Below are 27722 nucleotides of genomic sequence, written 5' to 3' on the forward strand. Positions count from 1 at the left end.
TTCTTCCTGACAGGCAGCTCATCTGGCTCCTGATGCAGGCTAATAGCCCCCACAAATTACAGTGGAACAAGCTGGGACTGAGGGGTGCTTGAGAGAATGTGGGTCAACAATCCTAGGACTGGCACCAGTGGATTTGTGCTCCGACTGCACTCCTCCAGGACTGGGACAACCCAGGTTTCCTTCAGAGTCAGAAAACTAGCCTAGGGGTTTAGCAGGCACACAGCAAAAAGGTTGGTCAGTGCTCAGCTCAGTAAAGCATGCAGTGCAGCACCAGGGTTGAGGTGATCATTGATTTGGGACACAACACATTCCATCTGTCGGGTTTCTTCTCCTGTCCTACGAAGTCTGGATAGGAGACTGATGGAACCTGGGATGCCATGTTCTATGTGAAGGTGAGTGACTCCTCTGGTGGCTCATGAAGAGAGGAGGGAGTCACTCACTCAACTTTTTGGAAGGAGAAAAGGACAAACCTGACATGCAAGAGAATTTTTCTGTGCTCACTCCAACTGCCAGGCACCTCCTCCTTGGCTGCTGCCTTACAACTGGGCTGCCCCATAAAACTTAACTGCTGGGATAATTCCAGGGTCACATCATATTAAAACAAGATGAAGAAATGACTTGCCACACTTTATTCACAAAATGGTTCATCTTCATGACCAGACAAATAATCCTCAGTCCCAAGAACCTGTGGGATATTACCAGGAGTCCTCTAACCAGCCCCAGGATGGAGCAGACCACAAGCTGGGGATGAATTAACAGCCTGGTGACTACATCATGAGCACAGTTTCACAGGGCATAACACCAGATTTGAACATAGACTGAGCTCAAAGTTGAATGGTTCAAAGCTTCCAAACTGAATATTCAAAAGAGGAAAAAAAGTACATTTGGGGGGCCAGAAAAGTTGAAGTGTGTTGATGCTGGAAAACAACTTCAGAGAAGAGACCCTATGAAACTCGCAATCCATCCTGCTCAACCCACAAACTCCATGGCATACTTTCAGCCTCATCATACCCTAAAAATACAGGAAATAGTTATTGCCCGCTCATTCTCTATGCAACCATAAACATATAAGCTCATTACCTCTTCTATAACAACATGCCCATGCACATTCCTGTCTCTTTTCTGTTGTTCCCAAGGGACATCCAAATATACGAATGATGACTCCTATTTTTGCTGGCACAAGAACCATGAGCCCAGGCTTTCCCAACTTCACTGCACTTTCCCCCACGACCTACAATTTAACCCAGTTGATCCTGGGGTATGAAACATTAATCCCTGCACTGTTTCTCTTGAGGACATCCATCAATGTTAACAAGAGTCCACAAAAGGGCTCCATTTCTCTTGTCACTGGAGTTCCAATGATATTGGATGAGCAGGTTGTCAATGCCCTGTGATCCTCCTGAATGCTATCAATTAGGCTAACTTCGATTTAGCCCCAAATCCTAACCTTGTTCACCAAGAAATCACAGTCAAGCCCCTGCAAATCAAAAGTGTCAGAGACATTACAGGGACAAGAACAACTGTCTTTTGTATTCACCTCTTGGCTTTCCAGTAGACATTGAGGTACAGGTGGTAAGTGCTCTGGTGTGGAAGTCCAATTCATTGGCAGAGAGTATCACGGTGTGTCCAAGAAGCCTGGAGAAAGTCAGGTACAAGTGCAGTTGTCATTTTGAATTTCTTGCCACTGAAACCTGGTGCACAATGCACAACTGTAGATTGTGCTGAAGAATTACCCTCCAGGGCCTGCTCATGAGGCACCCGTGTTCTCTGTCCTTAGAGAGAGTAGAGTGACTTCATGGAACAAGTACTCTGAAGAAATGCAGGTAAGTGTTGAGCACTGCTCTCTTGGAGAACAGTAGCCTGCTGCAAATTATTGGTGGAATTGGGTCGTATGTGAAACTGGTTCTGTTTTTGAGTGTTGATTCCTTTTGTGACGAGCAGAGAAAAGAGAAGAAAAAGAGAGACAATGGTAGGTAGGGAGACTCAGAATTGGTTGTGTTTGTTTGTTCTTTCCACAATCCCACAGTGCTGGGGATTCGAACCCGTACCTCGAGCATGCGAGGCAGGCCCTCTACAAGTGGGACTATATGGCCTGAGCTGGAATGGCTTCTCTGAGTTACAACACTTGATCACCTACAGTCTTAGTTTGTGAAATTGTATGCAGAGAAGCAATCATGACCAAGCCAAAGAATCTCCAAGGAATTCTTAATTCTCCTCTTCCCCACAATCCACCAAGGAACTTTTTTGAAGGTCAATACCCAGGCCTAGCCCTGTGTCCTGAGGGAAAGATTTTTTCCCTATTCATTAAGAACGAAAATGAAAGGAGCTGATTGTTCCGTGAGCAGAAAAATATATCAGGTATCCAAGGATGCCAGGAACAGGGGCAGATGTTTAACCATGTGGGATTGAGAATATGCTCAATTGGTTAATACCTTTGGAGATATGGGGGATCATTCACACATGAACCTAGCCATTAATTTCAAAATCAACTAACACTTTCCTAAATAGTATCTTTTTCTTATTTTTTCTTTTTCCCATTTCTTTGAAAAATTCTAAATAGCAGAGAGCTGTGCTTAATGCACAATCCAGATCAGGTGCTGGATCTTGCCCATATTCCTAGGAATTGGTGAGGCAGAGGAAGTTGTGCCTCCTGTTCTAAGCCTGTTTCCCTCAGTAAAAGTGCTTCAGCCATTTAGCCAAATGCCCTTGGGAGATATAAACATACAAAGGCATGTGGTGATGGCTCATATGATCTGGGGTTCCAGAATTGAAACGTGTTGGCAAAGAGAAAACATTCCTCATCCAATTTCTCTCTACTCCTCATTATATTTTCAGTTATTTCTCTCAAGATTTATTACAGAGTGATAAGTGGCTAAAGTCCTATTTTTGATCCTTCATTCATTTATTTGCAATCAATTCCCATCAGAAAAATGTAACCACTGTTTACCAGTTCTCCTGTGACATGAGAGCCATACATGGGAAAACTAGTCTAATCAAAGGGGAAGTAGCAGGCATTGGTCAGGGAGAATGTGAAAGACCCGGTGTTTTGAAACTCTGGTAGGAGAAGACACTTGATTGCACTCCCCAGAATGATTGTAAAGCCATGGGCAACATGATGTTTCACGAGTGGGTCCAGTGACATTGTGCCTGCACACCAGATTCCACCTGAGGTCATAGAGAAGCAGAATGAGAACACGGAAGTGTCACGGTTCCCATGGCAATCAGAGACCTTTCAGCTCCTGGCCCTTTCAAATCCACATTGAAGACATGCTGTGGCTCATCTCTGAGGGTAAGAGGTTAGATGAAGGGAGCGGGTGCCAGGGTCTTGCGTTTTTGAAGAAAGGATTCTATCCTTGTTGCCCCGGTGATGAAGCAACAGGTAGTAAGTGGTGTAGAGCTTCCTGAGCGATAAATCCCCCCATATCCAGGCAGGATCAGGGATCTCATTGAAGTCTGAGAGCTCGCACTTCCACTCAGGTCCACGAGGTGGCGCTGTGCTCCCTTTTCTGCATTGTTCTTGCTGACAGGCAGCTCATCTGGCTCCTGATGCAGGCTAATAGCTCCCACAAATTCCAGTGGAACAAGCTGGGACCGAGGGGTGCTTGAGAGCACCTTGGTCAACAATGTTAGCACCGGCACCAGTGGATATGCGCTCCGACCCCACTCCTTCAGGACTGGGACAATGCGGGTTTCTTTCAGAGTCAGCAAACTAGCCTAGGGACCTAGCAGCCACACAGAGAGAAGGGTGGTGAGTGCTCAGCTCAGTAGATTATGCAGTGCAGCGCCATGGTTGAGGTGATCATTGATTTGGGACTCAACACATTCCATCTGTCGGGTTTCTGCTCCTATTCTAGGATGTCTGGAAAGGAGACTGATGGAATCTGGGATGTCCATGTTCCATGTGAAGGTGAGTGACTCCTTTGGTGGCTCATGAAGAGAGGAGGGAGTCATTCACTCAGCATGTTTGAAGGAGTACAGGATGATCCTGACATGCAAGGAGACTTGTTCTTTGCTCACTCCATCTGCCAGGCACCTCCTTCTTTTTTCTGCCTTTTAACTAGGCTGCACCCTGAAACTTACCTGCTGGGATTTTTCCAGGGTCACATCAAATCAAAACAAGATGAAGAAATGACTTGCCACAATTTATTCACAAAAAGGTTCTTCTTCTTGACCAGAAAAATACCTCTCTGTCACAAGGTCCTGTGGGATATTGCCAGGAGTCTTCTAACCAGTCCCAGATGGAACAGACCAGAAGCTTGTGGATAAGTTAGTAGCCTGATGATGGCATGATGAGCAGAGTTTCACAGGGCATAACACTAGGATTGAACATAGACGGTGCTGAAAGTGGAATGGTTCAAATCTTCCAAGGTGAATATTCCAAAGTGGAGTGTAAGTTTATTTGGTGTGCCAGAAAAGCTGAAGTTTGTTGATTCCTGAAAACAACTTCAGAGAAGAGTCCCTATGAAACTCGCCATCCATTATGGTCAACCCACAAACTGCATGACATACACTGAACCACATCATACACTAAAAATACAGGAAAAAGTTATTGCCCCCTCATTCTCTATGCAACCATGAATACCTGTGCTCATTCTCCCTTTTTGAACAACATGCCCATGCAAATTCCTTCTTCTTTTCTGTTGCTCCCAATGGACAGCTGAATATACAAATGATGATTCCTATTTTTGCTGGCACAAAAACCATGAGCATAGGCTTTCCCAACTTCACAACAATTTTCCCCTCCCCTGACCTACAATTTAAGCCAGTTGATCCTGGGATATGCAACACTAAAACCTGCACTTCTTCTCTTGAGGATGTCCATCAATATTAAGAAGAGTCTACAAAAGGTTTCCATTCCTTTAACACTGGAGCAGCAATGATATTGGGTGAGTAGGTTGTAAATGCCCTATGATCCTCCTGAATGCTATCAATACAATTCAATATTGATTCAGCACCAAATCCTAACTTTATTCACCAAGAAATCAGAGGAAAGCCTCTGCAAAGCAAAAGTCTGAGAGAAGTTCTAGGGACAAGAGGGGCAGTCTTACTTTGTGAAAATTTATGCAGAGAAGCAAACATGAAGGAGCCTATGTCAAAGAATTCTTAATTCTCCTGTTTACAACAGTCCAGCAATTAATTTTTTGCATGTCAATACCGAAGTCTAGTGCTGTTTCCTGAGGGAAAGTTTTTTCTCTCTTCACCTAATGAAGAAAATGTATGTAGCTGATTAATCCATGAGTAGAAAATTGTATCAGGGATCCAAGGATGACAGGAGGAGGGGCAGAGAGAGGAATATGTAGGATTGAGAATATGCTCAATTGGTGACTAGAAATGGAGATATTGTGGATCATTCACACATGAATCCATAGTCATTAAATTAAAAATCTTCTGACTCTGTCCTCAATAGAATATTTTTTTCTTAATTTTCCTTTTGGCATTTTCTTTGAAAACTTCTAAACAGCAGAGAGCTGTGCATAGTTCACAAGCCAGTTCAGGTGCTAGATCTTGCCAATTATCTCAGGAATGGTTAAGGCAGAAGAAGTCATGCCTCCTCTGCTAAGCCTGTTTCCCACAGTGAGGGAGTGCTTCAGCAGTTTAGCCAGATGCTGTTGGGAGATATAAGTAGGCAAATGCATGTGGTGATGGCTCATGGGTTCTGGGATCACAGAACTGAAAAGTGGTGGCAAAAAGAACATTCCTCCTCCAATTCCAATCTTCTGCTCATTATATTCTCAGTTATTACTCTCAAGAATTTTTAGAGAGAAATAAGTGCCTGAAAGTCATATCCTTGATCCTTCATTCGTTCAGTTGCATTCAATTCCACTCAGAAAAACAAAACAATTTGTTACCAGTTCTCCTGTGACATGACAGCCATACATTGGAGAACTCCTCTAATCAAAGGTGAAAGAGCAGGCATTGTTCAGCTAGGTTGTGAAGGGTGGGGGTTTTTCTGGGCTCTAGTAGTTGAAGGCACTTGGTTGCACTCTCCAGAGGGTTTGTAAAGCCTTGGGCATCTAGAACTTTAATGAATGGTCACGTGAAATGGCGTCTGCACACCAGATTCCACCTGAGGTCACAGAGGAGCAAACTGCGAACCTGTCGGCATCATGGTTCCCATGCCAACCCATGACCTTTCTGCTCATGGTCACTTCAAACCACATTCAAGACATGTGGTGGCTCAGCTGTGAGTGTAAGAGGATAGATTAAGGGAGCGGGTGCCAGGGTCTTGGGTTTTGGAAGACATGATTCTAACCTTGTTGCCTGGGTGTCGAGGAACCAGGCTGTAAATGGTATGGAGCTCCATGGGCGATAAATCCCTCCATGTTCAGGCAAGACAAAGGATCCCACTGAAGCCTGACAGTCCACACTTCCACCCAGGCATGCTAGCTGGTGCTGGTCTTTGTTAGATGCACCATTCATGCTGATAGCCTACTCATCTGGCTTCTGCTGCAGCCTGTTATCCCCCATGAGGTCCAGGGGAACAGGCTGGGGCCGCAGGGTACTTGAGAACACTTGGGTCAACATATTTATCACAGGCACCAGTGGATTTGCCCTGTACCCCACTCCTCCAGGACTTGGAAATCCTGGGTCTTCTTCAGAGTAAGGAAACTAGCCTAGAGGTCTAGCAGCAACATGGAGAGATGGGTGGTGTGTTCTCAGCTCAGTATAATATGCAGTGCAGCACCATGGTTTAGGTGATCATTGATTTGGGACACATCACATTCCATCTGTCAGGTTTCACTTCCTAACCTACAAGTCTGGAAAGGAGACAGGTGGAATATGGGATGTCCATGTTCCATGTGAAGGTGAGTGGCTCATCTGGTGCCTCATGAAGACAGGAGGTAGTCATTCAATCAGCATGTTGGATGGAAAACAAGATGAACCTGACATGCAAGGAGAGTTGTTCTGTGCTCACTCCAACTGCCAGGCACCTCCTCCTTGACTGCTGTATTACAACTAGGCTACACCCTGAAACTTACCTGCTGGGATTTTTCCAGGGACACATCAAATCACCACAAGATGCAGAAATGTCTTGCCAATCTGTGTTCACAAAATATTTCATCTTCTTGACCATACAAATACCTCTCTGTTGCAAGGGCCTGTGGGAAATTGTCATGAGTCCTCTAACCATCCCTGGGAGGGAGCAGACTACAAGTGGGGGGATGAATTAACAGCCTGGTGATGGCATGAAAAGCACAATTTCACAGAGCATAACACCAGGTTTGAACATAGACCATGGTGAAAGTGGAATGGTGCAAAGCTTCCAATCTGAACATTCAAAAGTGGAGTGTAAGGTCATTTGGGGGGTGAGAGAAGGTGATGGTGTTGATGTTGGAATAAACATTCTGAGAAGAGACACTATGAAGCTCACCATTGTTCATGGTCAACCCTCAAAATCCCCGACATATATTCAGCCTCATCATACACTACAAATACAGGATGTAGTTATTGCCTGTTTATTCTCTATGCAACCATGAATACCGACCATCATTCCCCTTGTTAGTACAACAATGCGCTTGCAAATTCCTGTCTCTTTTCTGTTGTTCCCAAAGGACAGCCTAATATACATATGCTGAATCTTTTTTTTTCTGGCACAAGAACCATGAGCATAGGCTTTCCAAACTTCACAGCACAAGAACCATGAGCATAGGCTTTCCAAACTTCACAGCATCTTCCCCCAGGACCCACAATTTAAGCCACTTGATTATGGGATTTTTAACACTAATCCCTGGCTCTCCGAATGAAGAGTGCACCAAATTCTCAGAAAGATAATCACCAAAATGTCTACGAATATTCAAGTGTAATGAGCCTACATTGGCAAAACATGAATATCAAAGCAGAAGTTGTTCCATAATAGCCAACATTTTAATAGAATTACTGAAAATGTTATGGGATCTCAAGCATTTGTAAATTGTCAAATTCGATTTCTTTCTTGACTTGTTTCTATCCACCAACAACATGCCATATGCCTAATGTCTCTGATTTCCTTCTTCCAGTGTGATTTCTTGCAAACATGGGCTCTTGTATGATTCTTTACCCCCAAAAGCACAATTCATTAATTCCCAGATCAGTGGTAAACATGAGAACAACTCACATTCCGAGTTGTTTTTATGCCACACCCAATTCTACACTGCATCTCTTGAGGACGTCAATCAATATTAACAAAAGTGTATTAAAGGGCTCCATACCTCTTGAAAGTGGAGCTAAAATTGTGATGGGATGACAGATTTGGCTCCATGAGAATGTTACAGGCCAGACTCTAAGGGAAATGACTAAACAGACTCCATTTTGCTCTGAGACTCCATGTTATGTAGGAAATAAGTTTCTCCCATGGGAACACCCCGCCTCTGTGCCCATCATAAGTTACTTGGTGTGACATTTTCAATAATATACAATGGCAACTCCTATGTAGTAACAAATTGTTCTCTTTTGATTCCTATTGCTCCTAAACAATGTACCAAGTAAACAGTAATTTTGTGGATGTTAGCAACCATTCTTTACTTTGTACCTAGGTAAGTTTCATTTTGACCCACTTCCCCCTCTGTCGATGATCTCATGATGTTAATGTGTAATTTCAAATCATAGCAACAGACACTTATGATTAATGTGATTTTTGGTATAAGAACCCCTACAACCCTGTTGTCGGGGCTGTTCTCTCAATAGCCATTTTTTGGGACATTGTGTGAGATAGCTGGCTGGCTTAATAAGGACTCTCAAATTTGGACTTCTCAGTGGTGATCAGTCTGGGAAAATCTTTATATTTGGATAAAATAGGTCTGATTAAAAGTTAACCTAGGTGCACCAGATCAAGCTGCACCCCATAACATTTGGAGTCCCCAGCGAGATCCTCGCTGCCTGGTGGGTAACCACCACTCACCACTGACCTGGAAACTCCTGTGGAGGGCAGAGGTCACAACGTTGCTCCTAGGGGAAGGCCTCTGAGAGACGTTCCTCCGACCCAGGTTGCACGGTCTGTGGAGCCCCGTGCCAGGACTAAACTAAATTCTCTGAGAGACTCACCTGTTACTGCACCCCTGGGGGACCGGTAAGTCTGTTTCTGGTGTATCTGCATCTGGGGACTGTGAGGAAGGCTGGACGCAGCAGTACTTCCAGAGTCTGGGACTGGCAAGACGTTGCTCAGTTCCTTTGGTCTGGAATCTGGAGTGGCCACTTATCTGTGTCTTTGGTGTTTTATCTGTTCTGTGTTTGTCCTTTTCCATTTTTTTGTTGTTGTTGCCCTTAAGTGTAAGCATGGGTCAGTCTCCCTCATGTCAGTCATGTACTTCCCTCCAGAGCATGTTAACTAATTTCCAGGAATTTCAGAAGAGAGCTAGTGACTACGGAACCCGCTGTGATGTCTTTTTGCTCTCTAAATTCTGTGAGAGAGAATGACCAATTTTTGAGGTCAGATGGCCTTCTCAGGGGACCACCAAATTGTCTTTGGGCAGCCTGAACATCCTGATCAAATGTTTCATTGTCAAATTTGGAAAAAAAAAAAGGTTAAAAAGGTTTTTAACCATGTTCACTAAAGCTCACATTAAAATGTAAACTGCTGCCAATTGGGGCTTCCAACTATTGGAGTTGGTCCACCAAAATGCCAGGCTAAAATTTTTATGGCTGCTATCCAAGAGACCAAAAAGCTGGCTTAGAACATGACCCCAACCTGAGGGGACTCTCCCAGGAGACTAATGGAAGCAGCTCCCTTGCTGTCTCTTTGGGAAGCTCCTTCAGGAAGGGTCAGCATAACTTTGTCTATATTCTCTTAATTCTTTTTCATCTCAGGATGGAGGTCAAAAGGACTTTTAAAATCCTATTGTTTATGAGTTCATAATTTTGATCTGGTGCACCTAGGTTAATTTTTAATCAGACCTATTTTATCCAAATATAAAGATTTTCTTAATGCTGTTTCATTCAGAGGCCATTTTTCAAGGGTTAACTCTCAGTCTAATGAGTTTTAAGAAATAAGCTATAAGGTCTTTGTCCATCTGTTTATTTTATGTATATGTACATCAGTGTATTGTGATGTCTACATATATTTGGTACCAAAATTGACATATGAGCTCATAAATTAAAATTTTAAAAAATGGATCCAAATATTTTTGATTCACATGATTTAAAAGGTTTTTAAATTGGGTAAACAAAAATATGGCTTTCAAGTTACTAACACAGCTTTGTTTCCATGTGGTCAAAAAATACATAAAATAATAATTTTATAAAATGTCTAATATCCATTGTTTCTAGGTTTTTCTTCAATAGGAAAGAAATGACTGATATGGCTCAATACAATTCTCTGATAACTTGGCTTTTAAAAAGTAACCAAATTAGATTTAACATATATGTGATTGATCATAGGTGTGTTTGTTAAAGACTTAAAACATTTTTGGTGTTTTCATAAATTGGTAAATAAAAAAAGGGTTTAAATTTACTTTATGTTATCACTGAAAACATGATTACTAAAAGTCTAATTATTCTATAAAAAGGGTCCAAAAGTTTCAACTGTATTTAAATAGAGTTCTGTAAGTAACAAAGTATTTCATCAGATTAAAATGGAGTAATTTATCTGAATTCAGAAATTTTTAAAGGTTGTTTCAGAATATAAATTTTAAAAGGGGATGAACAGATAAAAACATTACAAGGTTTAAGATATAAAAATATATTTCATAAAAATGTTTCTAGATAAAAAAGCCTTTATGTGATAAAATAAGGCTGTAATACATCTAAATAAACAACAAGAGTGTCTAAGTGATTAAAAATGTTAATTAAGAGTAAATTTTAAAAGATTTACATGTGTATGTAAGTAACACAAGAGTTAAAACTATTCAAGGTTTTTTCCTAAGGTCAAATATTAATGTACTGATATAAACCAAATTTCAGTCTATATGCTAAAATGACCAATAATTCTGAAAGCATTAATTTACTCTTAACATTATATCTGTTATGCTTTATTCTCTAGAGCAACTAGTCTTAAAAATTAGAGGTTTGTACAATTCTGGTTAAACACCAACTGTTAGAGTGTTGTACTACATTACAAAGTCTAAATTTTCTTTAAAAGTTAAACATGCTTAATAGAAAAATATCAATGTAATTATGATTCTATTATTCTTATTCATATATTACATGTGTTCATATCTTCCAGATATACAAGTCTTTAAAAGGTTTAAAAGAACATTTTATCAAGCTGGTGTTCTCCATCTAAAGTTGTAATGGTAATTTTAAACTTATTCAGAATAAGAAATTTTATTGGGGATTTATTTATATCATTTAGTGTTCTGTAACTGGACCTGAAACTTATGTTACCTTCTGCACTAGGATAAAAATGTAAATGTATTTCTAAGAGATAATGAGAGTCTGATCTGTTTAAAAGTTAATATCATAAAACAGGAAAAACATTTTGCCTCTTTACAAAACAAAAGGAAAGTTAAAAGCTCTCTCAGCTTTCTTTGATTCATGTTTTAGGTGTAATATCATACTGTGTTAATTAACATTCATATAGACTTAGGAAACAATATATGTAAACTTTATAAAAAGATATTTTAAAAAAGATAAAGATCAGCTTCAGAACTAGACTGCTTTACCTAAGATTTACGAAGAGCTCTGCCTTATCTGAGATAAGGCTCTGCTTCCTACCTTACTACATGTTACAGTGACTCCAAAATAAGTCAGACTTCAGCTCATAAGTTATATTCTAAAGATTGATTTTTTGTTATAAAAATTACTGTGATCTCAAACACGGAATATAATATATAGCTCAACCAAAATTTAAGATAGCTATCACACAACTAAATATGTTTTTACTATTGTCAATTCCATTTTGTGTTTTCCTTATAAACTCTGTAACTTTTGACTGATTAATGTTTTACAGAGGTACTACTTCAAGAACAATCTAAATTAATTTGTGATAATAAGTCATCACCTATAGAACAGATAATATAGACCCCAGTTTAATAAAAATTAATAAATAACTATAAAGTCATAGACATTAAATTTAAAACCCAGTACTCTTACTGTATAACTGGTGAAACTGACTTGCTGTATGTTTAAGATCAAAACCTAAAGACTGAGATTAAAATAAAGGGGTCAAGAAAATAAATATTTGGTTCTTGCCCTCAGAGTCAGCCTAAACCCAGGGAACAAGACAACTTCTCTAAGGAGCTTTGCAACTCTGGGCCACACAACCTTCTAATCAGGGAGATTAATGAGACCACTAGAGAATGAAAAGCCAATCAGTGCACCTGCTGCAGAGGAGGGTCCTTGGGAAAGGGAGCCATCCCTAATGCTTCCAAAGGAAGCCACCTCATCAAGGAGACCCTACCAGGTGAATGGCACTAAAGGAGCTAAGAAGCTGCTCTCAAGTTCCCCAAGAGTGACCCCTGTGGGAACTCAGCTGACTCTTAAAAGCAGATAGGAACAAGGTCAATTTGACCAGCTTGTCTTAAACACCTAGCAAAACAGTTAAAACCAAAACACAGTCATTCCTGGATATTTTAAAAACTAAACAAGAGTTATTTTAATGTAACTTTAGATGTACACTTGTAGTAGCCCCCCCTCAAAATAAGTAAGAATAGAGGTAACAAAAAAGATTCTTAGACAAAAATGCCTGATAACTATCAAGAGAAACTGCCAGAGTTATAAGTTTTTATTCAGTTTAAGGCCTACAGATCATCTAACCTCCAGTACAGGTAGACTTAATTAATGTTTGCTAGTATGAGTATCTAACTCTAAGTAACAAGAATAAAGGGATCTCTACTAAATAAAAAGATCATGCCAGTAAAAAAAATTTTACAAAAATCAGGTGACATTAAGTAACTTAACTAAATATTGTGCTTACATTCCTGATAACTCCGACAGTGTTAAAGATTTACAATTGAGGGCTTATCCTCTCCAGACTTGTTAAGCTTTGTTAGGCCTTTTTATGGGAACAACCTCTCAGGTCTTCCACCTCCTGGTAAGAGATTATTCATTTCTATCAGCTTCATGATATTCATTGACATGTTCCAGATGCTATTTATTTTGCACTCATGGTTTTTTTTTTCTTTCATAGAACAAGACTTTTGCCCCTAGAATGGAACTTTTTACTGCTTGCCCCACCCCACATCACCCCCTCTCAGCTTGAAGCAGCAAGAGTGGTCTTCACCCTTTTTTCTTACAGCAAAAAAAAGCCCCTAAAATTACAGGAGTAATAATAAGAATTTTAAAGACAGTCAATATAGATAGGTAAATTGGGTTAAATCACAAAAATAAGGACCAGTATTGACTTAGAAAGTTGGAGGCAATTGACCTCTGAGAGATTAAAAGGTTAATGCTTCCAGAGCCCTTCCTCCACCCTTACCAAGAAGCTGCTCCTTTTCTAACCTGTTGTTAAGTCTCTGTAACAGATTCAACTTATAAGAAAACCAGCCCCAAGAGACCACTGATTTCCAACACCTATTTCAGTCAGAAGACTGTCTACATCAAATTGGTCCAGAAAGGACTATCACGTGGCTGAAATTGAAGGGACCTTACTCACAACATGGACTCATCACATGTGAGTCAAGACAACAGAAAAATGGACAGTCCTCAGAGACCCCAACCACCATCTAAACATAAGACTGAAAAAATGTTAATTGTGTTTTTTCTCTTGCTTGGACTATGTCAGGAATAACTCTGTGCTTAACCGTTCAACATTTTGAGATTGCCAAATGGGCTAAATTCTGTATACTATTATGATGGAGAGGGATAAAAGGAAAATATGGGGCTAATATCTAAACAAGCATCCCCTGTATTAGTTCCCCCTCCTAGTGGAAATATGTATAATGGGTTCCACAGCTATAGGAACCACTGCACTGATTACTGGAAATCAGAATTTCAAAATTTTAAGTACACAAACAGATTTGGACTTAAATATGTTAGAGATAAAAACCAGTCTGTTAAGCTAATGGTGTTGCACACTCACTATAATCACCTATACACTACTAATAAATCAATGATTTGATTATGTACAAAAAAACCAGTGGGGAATGTGATGGGCTGACATATCTGGCTCCATGAGAATGTTACAGGCCAGACTCTAAGGGAAATGACTAAACAGACTCCATTTTGCTCTGAGACTCCATGTTATGTAGGAAATAAGCTTCTCCCATGGGAACACCCCGCCTCTGTGCCCATCATAAGTTACTTGGTGTGACATTTTCAATAATATACAATGGCAACTCCTATGTAGTAAAGAATTGCTCTCTTTTGATTCCCATTGCTCCTAAACATGTACCATGTAAACAGTAATTTTGTGGATGTTAGCAACCATTCTTTACTTTGTACCTAGGTAAGTTTCATTTTAACCCACTTCCCCCTCTGTCGATGATCTCATGATGTTAATGTGTAATTTCAAATCATAGCAACAGGCACTTATGATTAATGTGATTTTTGGTATAAGAACACCTACAACACTGTGGTCAGGGCTGTTCTACCAATAGCCATTTTTTGGGGCATTGTGTGAGATAGGCAGCTGGCAGGCTTAATGAGGACTCTCAAATTTGGACTTTTCAGTGGTGATCAGTCTATTCTTAAATTGCGCCCCATAACAAAATGGTATTGGGACAGTCAGTTGTAAATCCCCTGTGATCCTCCTAAATGCTATCAGTACAGGCTTAATTCGATTCAGCCCCAAATCCTAACATTATTCACCAAGAAATCATCTGCAAAGCAAAAGTGTCAGAGAAACTCCAGGGACAAGAGCAGCTGTCTTTCGTGTTCATCTCTTGGTTTTCCAGTTGACATTGAGGTACACATGGAAAGTGCTCAGGTGAGGAAGTCCCCTTCTTTGGCAGAGAATGTGGGAGTGTGTCCAAGAAGCCTGGAGAGTGCCAGGTACAAGTGCGGTTGTCATTTTGAATTTTCTTCCACTGAAACCTGGTGCAAAATGCACAGTTGAAGAAGGTGATGAAGAATTATCCTCATAAGCATACTCTTGAGAGACCTGTGATCTCTGTCCTAAAGAGAGTAGTGTGAGTTCATGGAACAAGTACTCTGAAGAATGCAGGTGACTGGGCAGCACTGCCCTCTTGGAGTGCGGTTGCCTGCTGCAAGGTATCAGTGGAAATGCGTTGTATGTGAATCTGGTGCTGTTTCAGAGTGTTGATTCCTTTTGTGACTAGAGGAGAAAAGAAAAGGAAAAGGGGAGAGGATGGAAGGTTGAGAGGTTCAGAGTTGATTTCGTTTGTTTGTTTGTTATTTCCACAATCCCACAGTGCTGGGGACTCAAACCCGTGTTTCAAGCATGCGAGGCAGTCACTCTACGTGATGGGCTACATCACCAGCACAGGAACGGAATCTCTGAGGTACAAGCTTGATCACCACGGTCTTACTTTGTGAAAATATGCAGAGAAGCAATCATGAAGGAGTCAAACAATGTCTAAGAAATTCTTTTTTTGTGTGCATGAAATATATGGTTTATTTTGGAAAGCGGATGAACCCCCAGTTACTAACGAATCCTATTGTATTGGTAAAAGCCAAGCCCGAGAAACATTCCTTGCCAAAAACCAAAGATGTTGACAGACTTGACATTTATCTCTGACAGCTCTGACGCTAAGAGTTATCTGATGTTTCAGTACAGTGGGCCTCCTGGGTGTAGCAGAATAATAGCAGGATATTCCTAGCATTGTAACAGTAGGATAGCTGTAAAAATGTTTCTACCTCTAGCTTTTTAGAGCACAAAGAAGCTTCTTAATAACTCATAAGCCTTGAACAATTAACAATGTCCCTATAGTTAAACTTCCTGATTATGAGACCCTCTATAGTAAACTTTTGGAGCTGGTTTTAGGTCACTGTTCTCCATCAGAGGGCAGATTCCCACCTGGCCCCAGCTTTGTTTAGAAATATCTCTGTTTTCTTTGTCTCTGTGTTTTTCTCCATCTCCTGTCACCCCTATTTGATGGGTTTTAGCTCAGTGATAGAGTACTTGCCTAGCATGTGTGAGGCACTGGGTTCAAGCCTCAGCACCATATAAAAATAAATGAACAAAATAAAGGTATTATGTCCATGTACACCTTAAAAAAAAAAAACAACTGCACACTATAAATACAAGGGTATATCCAAAGCCTGATACACTATATCTAAAATTATGAAACAAACATCAACTAAGATAAAGATTTCTGCTATCACTACTTCTGTAATACATCATACTAGAAGTAACTTACAATAAAATAAAGCAAGGACAAAAAAGAAAAAAGCTATATTGAACAGAAAAGAAGAAATAAAATTAATTATTTTCATGTTATGCAATTATATACATAGATAATTCAAAATAATTCTTAGTGAAACTATTAGAATTTTTTTATTGTATACAAATGGGATACATGTTGTTTCTCTATTTCTACATGGAGTCAAAGCATACCATTTGTGTAATCATAAAATTACATAGAGCAATGATGTTTGATTCATTATTTTTTCCCTTCCCCCCACTCCTCCCACCCCTCTTTTCCCTCAATACAGTCCTTCTTTTCTCCATTCTTACCACTCTCCTTATTCCTAACCCTAAACCTAACCCTAACACTAACGCTAACCCCTCCCACCCCCAATTATATGTCCTCATCCACTTATCAGCGAGATCATTCATCCTTTAGTTTTTTGAGATTGGCTTATCTCACTTAGCATGATATTCTCCAATTTTATCCATTTGCCTGCAAATGCCATAATATTATCATTCTTCCTGGTGGAGTAATATTTCTTTGTATATATATGCCAGAGTTTATTTATCCATTCATGAACTTAGGGCATCTAGGTTGGTTCCACAATCTGGCTATAGTGAATTGAGCAGCAATGAACATTGATGTGACTGTATCTCTGTAGTATGCTGATTTTAAGTCCTTTGGGTATAGGCCAAGGAGTGGGATAGCTGGGTCAAATGGTGGTTCCATTTCAAGCTTTCTGAGGAATCTCCACACTGCTTTCCAGAGTGGCTGCACTAATTTGCAGTCTCACCAGCAATGTATGAGTGTACCTTTTTTGCTTCGTCCTCGCCAACACCTATTGTTGCTTGTGTTCTGTATAATCGCCAATCTAATAGGGGTGAAATGAAATCTTAGGGTAGTTTTGATTTGCATTTCTCTTATTAATAGAGATGTTGAACATTTTTTCATATATCTGTTTATTGCTTGTATATCTTCTGTGAAGTGTCTGTTCATTTCCTTAGCCCACTTGTCGATTGGCTTATTTGTATTCTTGGTGTAGAGTTTTTTGAGTTCTTTATAGATTCTGGAAATTAGTGTTCTATCTGAAGTATGAGTGGCAAAGATATTCTCCCACTCTGTAGGCTCTCTCTTCACATTACTGATAGTTTCCTTTGCTGAGAGAAAGCTTTTTAGTTTGAATCTATCCCAGTTGTTGATTCTTGCTTTTATTTCTTGTGCTATGGGAGTCCTGTTAAGGAAGTCTGATCCTAAGCAAACAAGTTGAAGGTTTGGACCTACTTTTTCTTCTAGAAGATGTAGGGTCTCTGGTCTGATTCCAAGATACTTGACCCATTATGAGTTGAGTTTTGTGTAGGGTGAGAAATAGGGGTTTACTTTCATTCTGTTGCATATAGTTTTCCTGCTTTCTCAGCACCATTTGTTGAAGAGGTTATCTTTTTTCCATTGCATATTTTTGGCCCCTTTGTCTAGTATGAGAAAATTGTATTTATTTGGTTTTGTGTCCATGTCCTCTATTCTGTACCATTGATCTACCTGTCTATTTTGGTACCAATGCCTGGCTGCTTTTGTTACTATTGCTTTGTAATAGAGTTGAAGATCTGGTATTGTGATACCCCCCGCTTCGCTCTTTCTACTGAGGATTGCTTTAGCTATTCTGGATTTTTTATTCTTCCAGATGAATTTCATAATTGCTTGCTCTATTTCTGCAAGGTACATCATTGGGATTTTAATTGGAATTGCATTGAATTTGTATAGCACTTTAGGTAGTATGGCCATTTTGACAATATTAATTCTGCCTATCCAAGAACATGGGAGATCTTTCCATCTTCTAAGGTTTTCTTTAATTTCTTTCTTTAGAATTCTGTAGTTCTCATTGTAGAGGTCTTTCACTTTTTCTGTGAGATTGATTCCCAAGTATTTTATTTTATTTTTTTTTTGATGCTATTGTGAATGGGGTAGTTTTCCTAATTTCTCTTTCTGAAGATTCATCACTTATGTATAAAAATGCATTGGATTTATGAGCATTGATCTTGTAACCTCCTACTTTACTGAATTCACTTATGAGATCTAAAGGTTTTCTGGTGGAATTTCCAAGTTCCTCTACATATATGATCATGTCATCAGCAAACAGGTATAATTTGAGTTCTTCTTTTCCAATTCACATCCTTTTAATTTCTTTGTTTGTCTAATTGCTCTGGCAAGTGTCTCAAGGATGATGTTGAATAGAAGTGGTGAAAGAGGGCATCCCTGCCTTGTTCCAGTTTTTAGGGGGAATGCTTTCAGTTTTTCACCATTTAGAATGATACTGGCCTTGGGCTTAGTGTAGATGGCCTTTACAATCTTTAGGAATTTTCCAACTTCCCCAATTTTTTCTATTGTTTTGAGCATGAAGGAATGCTCTATTTTATCAAATACTTTTTCTGCATCTATTGAAATAATCATGTGATTCTTAACTTTAAGTCTGTTGATATAGTGAATGACATTTATTGATTTCCAGATGTTGAACCAACCTTGCATCCCTGGGATGAAACCCACTTGATTGTGGTGCACTATGTTTTTAATATATTTTTGAATGTGATTTGCTCAAATTTTGTTGAGAATTTTTGTGTAGATGTTCATTAAGGATATTGGTCTGAAATTTTCTTTCCTCAATGTGTCTCTGTCGGGTTTAGGTATCAGGGTAATATTGGCTTCATAGAATGAGTTTGGGAGGGTTCCCTCCTCTTCAATTTCATGGAATACTTTGAGGAGTATTGCAATGAGCTCTTCTTTAAAGGTTTTTTAGAACTCGGCTGAGAACCCATCTGGTCCCAGACTTTTCTTTGTTGGTAGGCTTTTGATGACCTCTTCTATTTCATTGCTTGAAATTCATTTATTTAAGTTGTGTATGTCTTCCTCGTTCAGTTTAGGTAATTCATATGTCTCTAGAAACTTGTTGATGTCTTCGAGGTTTTCTGTTTTGTTGGAGTATGGGTTTTCAAAAGAGCTTCTAATTATGTTTTGTATTTCACTCGTGTCTGTTGTGATATTTGCTTGTTCATTCCGAATTTTAGTAATTTGAGTTTTCTCCCTCTTTCTCTTTGTTAGTGTGGCTAAGGGTTTATCAATTTTGTTCATTTTTTCAAAGAACCAACTATTTATTTTGTTAATTTTTCTGATTGTTTATTTTGTTTCAATTTCATTGATTTCAGCTCTGATTTTAACTATTTCCTTTCTTCTACTACTTTTGGTGTTGTTCTGCTCTTCTTTTTCTAGGGCTTTGAGCTGTACTGTTAAATCGTTTATTTGTTGATTTCTAATTCTCTTGTTTAATGCGCCCCATGAAATAAATCTTCCTCTAAGCACTACTTTCACAGTGTCCCAGAAATTTTGATATGATGTGTCTTTGTTCTCAGTTACTTCTAAGAATTTTTTTATTTCCTTCCTGATGTCTTCTGTTATCCATTCATCATATAATAGTGTATTATTTAATCTCCAGGTATTGGAGAAATTTCTGTTTTTTATTCTGTCATTTATTTCTAATTTTATTCCATTATGATCTGATAGAGTACAAGGTAGTAACTCTATATTCTTGTATTTGCTAAGAGTAGCTTTGTTGCATAAAATATGTTCTATTTTAGAGAAGGATCCATGTGCTGATGAGAAGAAAGTGTATTCATTCATTGTTGGATTGTTTTTTCTATATATGTTCATTGAGTCTAAATTGTTGATTGTGTTATTGAGATCTATGGTTTCTTTATTCGATTTTTGTTTGGAAGATCTATCCTGTGGTGAGAGAGGTGTGTTAAAATCGCCTAGTATTATTGTGTTGTGGTCTATTTGATTTCTGGAATTAAGAAGGATTTGTTTGACGTACGTGGATGAGCCAATGTTCGGGGCATAGATATTTATGATTGTTATGTCTTGCTGTTTTATGCTTCCCTTAAGCAGTATGTAATGTCCTTCTTTTCCCTTTTGACTAGTTTTGGCTTGAAATCCACGTTATCTAAAATGAAGATGGATACTCCAGCTTTTTTGCTGTGTCCGTGTGCATGGAATGTTTTTTCCCATCCTTTCACCTTTAGTCTATGGGTGTCTCTTTCTATGAGATGAGTCTCTTGCAGGCAGCATGTTGTTGGATTTTTCTTTTTAATCCAATCTGCCAGTTTATGTCTTTTGATTGATGAGTTCAGGCCATTAACATTCAGTGTTATTATTGTGATATGATTTGTATTCCCAATCATTTGACTCATTTTTGTTTTTTGACATGATTTGATTTCTCTTTTATTTGGCTATTCCTTTAGGCTAGTTCCTCCCGTTGCTGATTTGCATCATTGTTTTTCATCTCTTCCTCATGGAATATTTTGCTGAAAATGTTCTGTAATGCTGTCTTTCTTTTTGTAAATTCCTTTAGCTTTTATTTATCATGGAAGAATCTTATTTCATCGTCAAATCTGAAAGTAAGTTTTGCTGGATATAAGATTCTTAGTTGGCATCCATTTTCTTTCAGGGATTGATAAATGTTGCTCCAGGTCCTTCCAGCTTTTAGGGTCTGGATTGAAAAATCTTCTGATATTCTTATTGGCCTCTCCCTGAATGTAATTTGCTTCTTTTCTCTCATGGCCTTTAAAAGTCTGTCTTTATTTTGTATGTTAGGTATTTTCTTAAAAATGTGCCTTGGTGTGGGTCTGTGGTAATTTTGCATATTTGTGTCCTATAAGCCTCTTGTACTTGGTTTTCCATTTCGTTCTTCAGATTTGGAAAATTTTCTGATATTATTTCTTTGAATAGATTGTTCATTCCTATGGTTTGTTTCTCTAAGCCTTCCTCAATCCCAATAATTCTTACATTTGGCCTTTTCATGATATCGCATGGTTCTTGTAGATTCTGTTCATGATTTCTTACCATCTTCTCTGTTTGGTCAGCTTTGTTTTCAAGATTAAATATTTTGTCTTCAATGTCTGAGTTTCTGTCTTCCAGGTGTTCTATTCTATTGGTTATGCTTTCTATGGAGTTTTTAACTTGGTTCATTGTTTCCTTAATTTCAAGGATTTTTTTTTCAGTATCTCTAACTCTTTATTGAAATGATCTCTTGCTTCCCATATTTGCTTTTTTAACTGTTAATTGGTGTGATCATTTAATGCCTGCATTTGCTCTTTCATCTCCTACTTCAATGCCTGCATTTGCTCTTTCATCTCCTTGTTTGCTTGCCTGATTGTTTTAATTATGTACATTTTGAACCCCCTTTCTGACATTTCTTCTGCTGTGCTGTCATAGGGTTTTATTGATATAGTATCTAGGTTTGTTTGGGACATTTTCTTCCTTTGTTTTCTCATATTGGTCAGATGTCAGTGGGACTCTGAGATATTGCAGATTTCCTCTATTGGCTTATAGTGTCCCTGTAGATTTCCAGTGTATCACCTCCCAGACTTCAGTAACCTGAAGTCTTGGAGTAACTTGATAATGCAGTGCTTCTGAACAAAGCTGCCCCTAGCCTGCTACTGGTTCCAGGCCTTGGATCTGGCTCTGTGCATAGAGGCTCTCACTGGGGGGCCTGCACCACGCAGCTGGCCGTTTGGGAGGAGCCCACCACCGGAGTGTGTAAGGCTATCTGTGGAAGACTCTAGCTGCAGTGCCCTACTCTGATAAACTGCCCCTATCCATGCCTGCCATCCAGGCCAAGCTTCACTCGGTGGGGGAGACTTACCCATGCCTCTATTTTAGTCTGAGTCTCTCAATGCCTCCTCTTCTTGAATCCTGGGTTCTGGAGCGACTGGAGATGCAGTCACCCTCTAGTCCGCCATCTTGGATCACCCCGTGGAAAGAGCCTGTTGCCAGAGGGGGCTGGGCCACCTGGAGAAGCCTCTGGCTGCCCTGCCCTGATCCCAAAGGCTGCCTGGTGGTCAGAACTCTCCATTGGCTTGGGGACTTGTGACTGGCTCTGTGTAGAAATGCTCTCACTGTGCGGTCTGCTCCGAGAGGCTAGCCTTGAAAGGTGCCTCCCACCAGAGGGGGCTGGGCTGCTTGGGGAAGTCCCTGGCTGCCCTGTCCTGGTCCCTGAAGCTGCTTGCGGTCTGGATCTCACCATGCTGGCTCTGGGACTTGGAGCTGGTTCTGTTCAGAAAGCTAAAAAATTCTTAATTCTTCTGTTCACAACAATCCACCAAGGGACTTTTTTGCATATCAATACCCAAGGTCTATTGTTGTGTCCTGAAGGAAAGATTTTACTCCTCTTCATTTAAGAGTGAAACCGGCTGTAGCTGATTGATCTGTGAGCACAAAATTATATCAGAGATCCAAGGATACCAGGAGCAGGGGCAGAGGCAGGACTATGTGGGATTGCGAAAATGCTCAATTGGTGACTACGAATGGAGATATTAGGGACCATTCACACATGAATACTTAGTCATTACATTCACAATCTTCTGACTCTTTCCTCGATAGAATATTTGTTTCTTAATTTTCCTTTTGGCATTTTCTTTGAAAACTTCTAAACAGCAGAGAGCTCTGCATAATGCACAAGCCAATTCCGGTGCTTGATCCTAGCCATCATTTCAGGAATGGGTGAGGTAAGGAAGTTTTGCCTCCTGTGGTAACCCTTTTACCCTCAGTGAGGCAGTGCTTCAACAATTTAGCCAGACGCTGTTGGGTGATGTATACAGGCAAAGGCATGTGGTGATGGCTCTTGGGGTCTGGGATCCCAGATCCAAAACATTGTGGCAAAAAGAAAACATTCCTCATGAAGTTTCAATCTTCTTCTCATTATGTTTTCAGTTATTACTCTCAAGATTCATTACAGACAGATAAGTGGCTGAAAGTCCTATCCTTGATCCTTCATTCATTCAGTTGCATTCAGTTCCTCTCAGAATACGTAAAAATTCAGAAACCTTTCTCCTGTGACATGAGAGCCATACGTGGGAGAAATCCTCTAATCAAAGGTGATGGAGCATGCATTGGTCAGTTAAGTTGTGAAGGGCCAGGGCTTTCTAAGCTCTGGTAGGAGAAGGCACTTGGTTGCTCTCCCCAGAGTGTAAAGCCTTGGGCAACATGATCTTTGATGAGTGGCTCCAGCAACATAGTGCCTGCACCCTAAATTCCCCCTGAGGTAACAGAGGAGTGGCCTGAGGACACAGTGGCTTCAATGTTCCCATGGCAACCAGAAACCATTCTGCTCCTGGCCACTTCAAACCCACATTCAATACATGCTGTGTCTCAGCTGTGAGGGTAAAAGGATAGACCATTGGAGCAGGTGCCAGGATCTTGTGTCTTTGAAAAAGTGATTTTATCCTTGTTGCCTGGGTGATGATGAATCAGGCTGTAAGCGATATGGAGCCCCATTTATGATAAATCCTTCCATGTCCAGGCAGGACAAGGGATCTCATTGAAGCCTGACAGCCTGCACGTCCACCCAGGCCCTCTAGGTGGTGCTGTGCTCTGTTGGCCGCACCTTTTAAGCTGACAACCCACTCATCTGGCTCCTGCTGCATACTCTTAGCCCCCAGAAAGCCCAGTGGAACAGGCTGGGACCAAGGGATGGTTGAGCATGTGGGTCAATAATAAGTCTAATGTTTGTATAGTCCAGAGCACCTAATCATGCTATACAGGCTACCCAGATTGATGGAACTACTCATGTCATAAAGTTTAGTAAGTTCATAGAAGATGCAAACACCATAGAAAGTATATTTCTTACAATATCCTTAGTATGCACTAAATGCTATATGTTAGCATTTATAACCATTATAGCAAATGTCTTGTGGCTTTTAATAATAACATTATCAATTATTTTGGATCCAAAATTAATAGTTTCCTTGATTACTTTCAAGTTTATATAATATGGAAAATGTGCCCTCTTAAACTAATAAAGAGACTGTCCTGTGGTCTTTCACTATTAATATTGCATTTATACCACAGCATTAAAAAGTGCTATAATTGTTATCTTTGATCATTAATAATAATATGATTTCCATTCTATATAATCTAATCCTAAAAAATAACTGTCTCTCCTGGGACCCTTAATAAGAATATGATAAAATTGTGTCCTTTTAATGCAATTGCTACTATGTGGTCTTTAGTAATAAAGAAATTCTTACACTACCATGTTAAACTAATGCAGTTGACCCCCTTGTCCCTTAAAAATGATTATAATTTTCATAGTGGACATATAAACATATATAATAGCTACCCTGTGGACTTCAGCATTAATGCAATATCCCTACCATGGCCCCCAAATGTAACAGAATATAACTGATATATCCATACACGGGCATAAAACCTGATAAAGAGCTGTTATGTGCTCTTTAGTATTAATGTAATTCACTTATTACAACATCAAAAATGGACAACATCAAAAATGGACATTCAGAGGACTCAAATATAGTATCCAAACTATAGTATCCACTCTAAATATAGAAGCTGTGTTGTAGTCTTTAAATCAAATGTGCTATTCCTATCTAGAATCTAAAACTATTATACTAGGTCCATGTACTTTTAAATATGAATATGACATGCATATTATGGTTTCTAAAGCCAATGAAATGTATGTTCTATGACCTTTAATCTTACTCTATAACATCCTTTACATAAACCCTGAAACCAATATAAAAAGTTCCTTGTGAATTTTAATATTTATTTAATACTCAATATAATATCTAAAACCAATAAACAGGTGCTCTGTAGCATTTAAGGTTAGCATAAATTTTATATTATACAACCTTAAGCTAATCAAATATCTGCACTGTAGCCATTAAGCTACTAAGATATTCATGATATAGTATTACAATTAATGCATTAACTACCATGTTTACTTTAATCCTAACACAATATGTATACTTGAGCTTCTAAATGTGACATAAATATTTATCTGTGGCCTTCAATACTAATGTGATATATATACTATTACATCTCAAACTGATGTGATTGTTGCCCTGTGCCCTTTAATATTGATGTAATACTCATACTACAGAAAGTACAAATATAAATATAAATTTATAAATTCCCTGAGCTTTTAATACTTGTACATTATCCATAGTACAGCACTTAATATAATAGCTTCCATATACCTTGGATATTGGAAGATGTGTGCTATAGCATCTATAACAAATATAGTAGCCTACCTGTAGTCCTTTATACAAAAATATTATCAATGATAAAGCATCTCAAGGTAATATAATATCTGCAATAAGTTATTCATCATAATGTAATACTCATATTACAGGATCCAAAACTGATATACTAGCTGTACTGTGAACTGTAATTCTATTATAGAATCCATACTACAGCATCTATAGAGTGATATTAATATCTTTTTTTCTGACAGCTGAATATGCCCATTGCATCTTGATCCTCAAGCAATACTGAAAATGAAAAGATGTGTATAAGTGTGTTCTCATCCACATGCCCCACCCAATTGTAACTGATTTTAGGTGGAATGATCCATGCATGTATGAATTTAAACATGATAAAATACTGATATGCAGTCCCTGGATTCTGATCCTTATGCCGAGTATCACTCTGACTTTGTCTTTGATTGATCTGTAATTTCTCATCTCAACACTGAGAAATCTGGGTCATAGCTTCTGCCATGCGATTAATTCATTTTTCCTTTATGAGAAATATGCTCATTATTGCTCCAGATTACATGATCTAAAATAATAAAAACAAAGAAACAAATTTGGTCTTTAGCCCCAGTTCCTGGTGCAGAGTTTCTCAAATCCTAATATTTAGTAAGCAATAATGGTGGTAAGTACATCTTTAATGCTAACATTAGATGGTTGACTATGATTCTTAGCAAGGGCTGTCTATATCTTGAAGAATGTTTAGGGTGATAAGAAGGTCTTTGCTTTAATAAGGACTCTTGTTAGGTCTCTAGAGCAGCATCAGGATAGAGGATGGTTGTGAGGAAAACCAAGTCCTGAATATAATCTTGCAATTTTCAGTTCCTCACCTAACTTGGGGAAAGAAGCTGGATTATGAATTAATATCCATCAGGCCTAGAAGACTAAGGCATCCACAAATGTCTGCACAAGATGTAATCAAGGAGTTTCTGAGCACAACAAAGCACAGGAAGGTTATTTCCCCCAAACTCCATGTGGACAGATTCTCCTATACTCAGGAACCTCCTGAGTCTCATCTTGTGCACCTCCTCTTCTGACCATAATTTTGCCCTTTCTAGAGTGTCAAGAAACATGGGTCATACAGCATGCTGTCTCTTCAGCCAGGTTTGTTGCATCTTGCAGCAGAATAAATAGTATGAATCTGTATCTTTGTAGCTTTGTGGTTCACTCATTTTTGTTCTAGGCTTGTTGAGCACTCAGATATGGAAAGATATATGGATATTTTATCTGCTCAGCATCAAAAGTTCTGATATCCATAATGGCATCATAGCTTGGTTTGACATGCTTCCTCAGAGCAGTTTTCCAAATGCAGAAAAATTATGGGGACCCTGGCCAGAGACTATACTTATTTTGCCTTAAAAAGCACTGGCACATCATCTCAAAAGTGACTGTGAAGTGTATTTCCAGTAATGCCTGAAAGTTCTGGTGACCCAAATCCTACAGCTTTTAGTGTAATAACTCTTCTTAGAGTTTACCAATGCTAATTGAAGTGCCAAACTACCTATCATTTTAATTTATGAGGTCTGTATTTTTCTGTCATCTATAGGATGGTCCACCTCTCTCCTAAACAAACTGTACACCCCAGAGGATAATTTGCCTCCATGCTTCATGAAGTATTTCACAAAGAAAATGAAGGTCAACTGGAACCACAGGAATGTGGGCAGCACAAGTGACACAAGTAAATGGCCAGAATGGATCTCCATTTTCAATGCCACAGAATTACCACAACCCTCATGACTTCAGTTCTGAGTCATCACTGCAATCCTGGATGAATGGGGCCAGAACTGGCTGTGGAGAGGTCATGTGAAGGAGAAGGAGAAACACCTGCAGGTGTTAGAGACTTCCGCCAAGTCCAGGGCTGCTGCTAGTGAGCCTCACTTGGGAACGTGCAGAGAGATAAGAGAGAGAACACATTGAGTCCATGATGCAAATTCCCAGAAGGTTCCATTATTTAAAAGAGTGTCAAAGCATTCCCAATAACTGAAATGGTATAGGAGGCAACTGATCAAATCTTGTAAAATATGTGGTCTTCATCCAATGTCTTTATTGATGTCCCACCACCAATAAAGCAACTGCATGAAAACATTCCTCAACCATACATAGGGATCCCTGCCATTGGCAATTTGGCCCTTCAGATCTGAGATGCAGGCTTGCACCTGAGACCCAGTCAAGTGGCTCCTAATTCCCAGGGTCTATATGTCAGGATCACCATGCCCTGAGTGCAAAGGTACCAACACAAAAATCTGAAGAGGGGCAGATGGAGCCTGTGCTACTTTGAAGTCCCTCACTAACCTGAAGGTAGAAGTCAATGTCTCTGGACTGTGTTTACAGGGTGTCCTGATCTCAGGCTATCATTGACTGTCCTGGGTTTCATACTCTTCCTTTAAACATTGCATTTGCCTAATTTGGATTCCAGTAAGAAAACTGTGGTCATGCATATATCATTTGAAAATGTATAATTTTT

The 27722-nt window shown here is 39.3% G+C and overlaps 1 long non-coding RNA gene across 1 annotated transcript; it reads left to right on the plus strand.

The window, feature by feature from the left end:
* The first annotated feature begins 4209 nt into the window (after nucleotides 1-4209).
* On the plus strand, nucleotides 4210-27722 carry LOC124974651 (uncharacterized). The gene is made up of 3 exons (XR_007106806.1): nucleotides 4210-4368; nucleotides 4814-4886; nucleotides 26805-27722. It is a non-coding gene; the product is annotated as an uncharacterized LOC124974651 (long non-coding RNA).

The sequence above is a fragment of the Sciurus carolinensis genome, unplaced genomic scaffold (assembly GCF_902686445.1).
Source record: "Sciurus carolinensis unplaced genomic scaffold, mSciCar1.2, whole genome shotgun sequence".
Classification (NCBI taxonomy): Eukaryota; Metazoa; Chordata; class Mammalia; order Rodentia; family Sciuridae; genus Sciurus; species Sciurus carolinensis.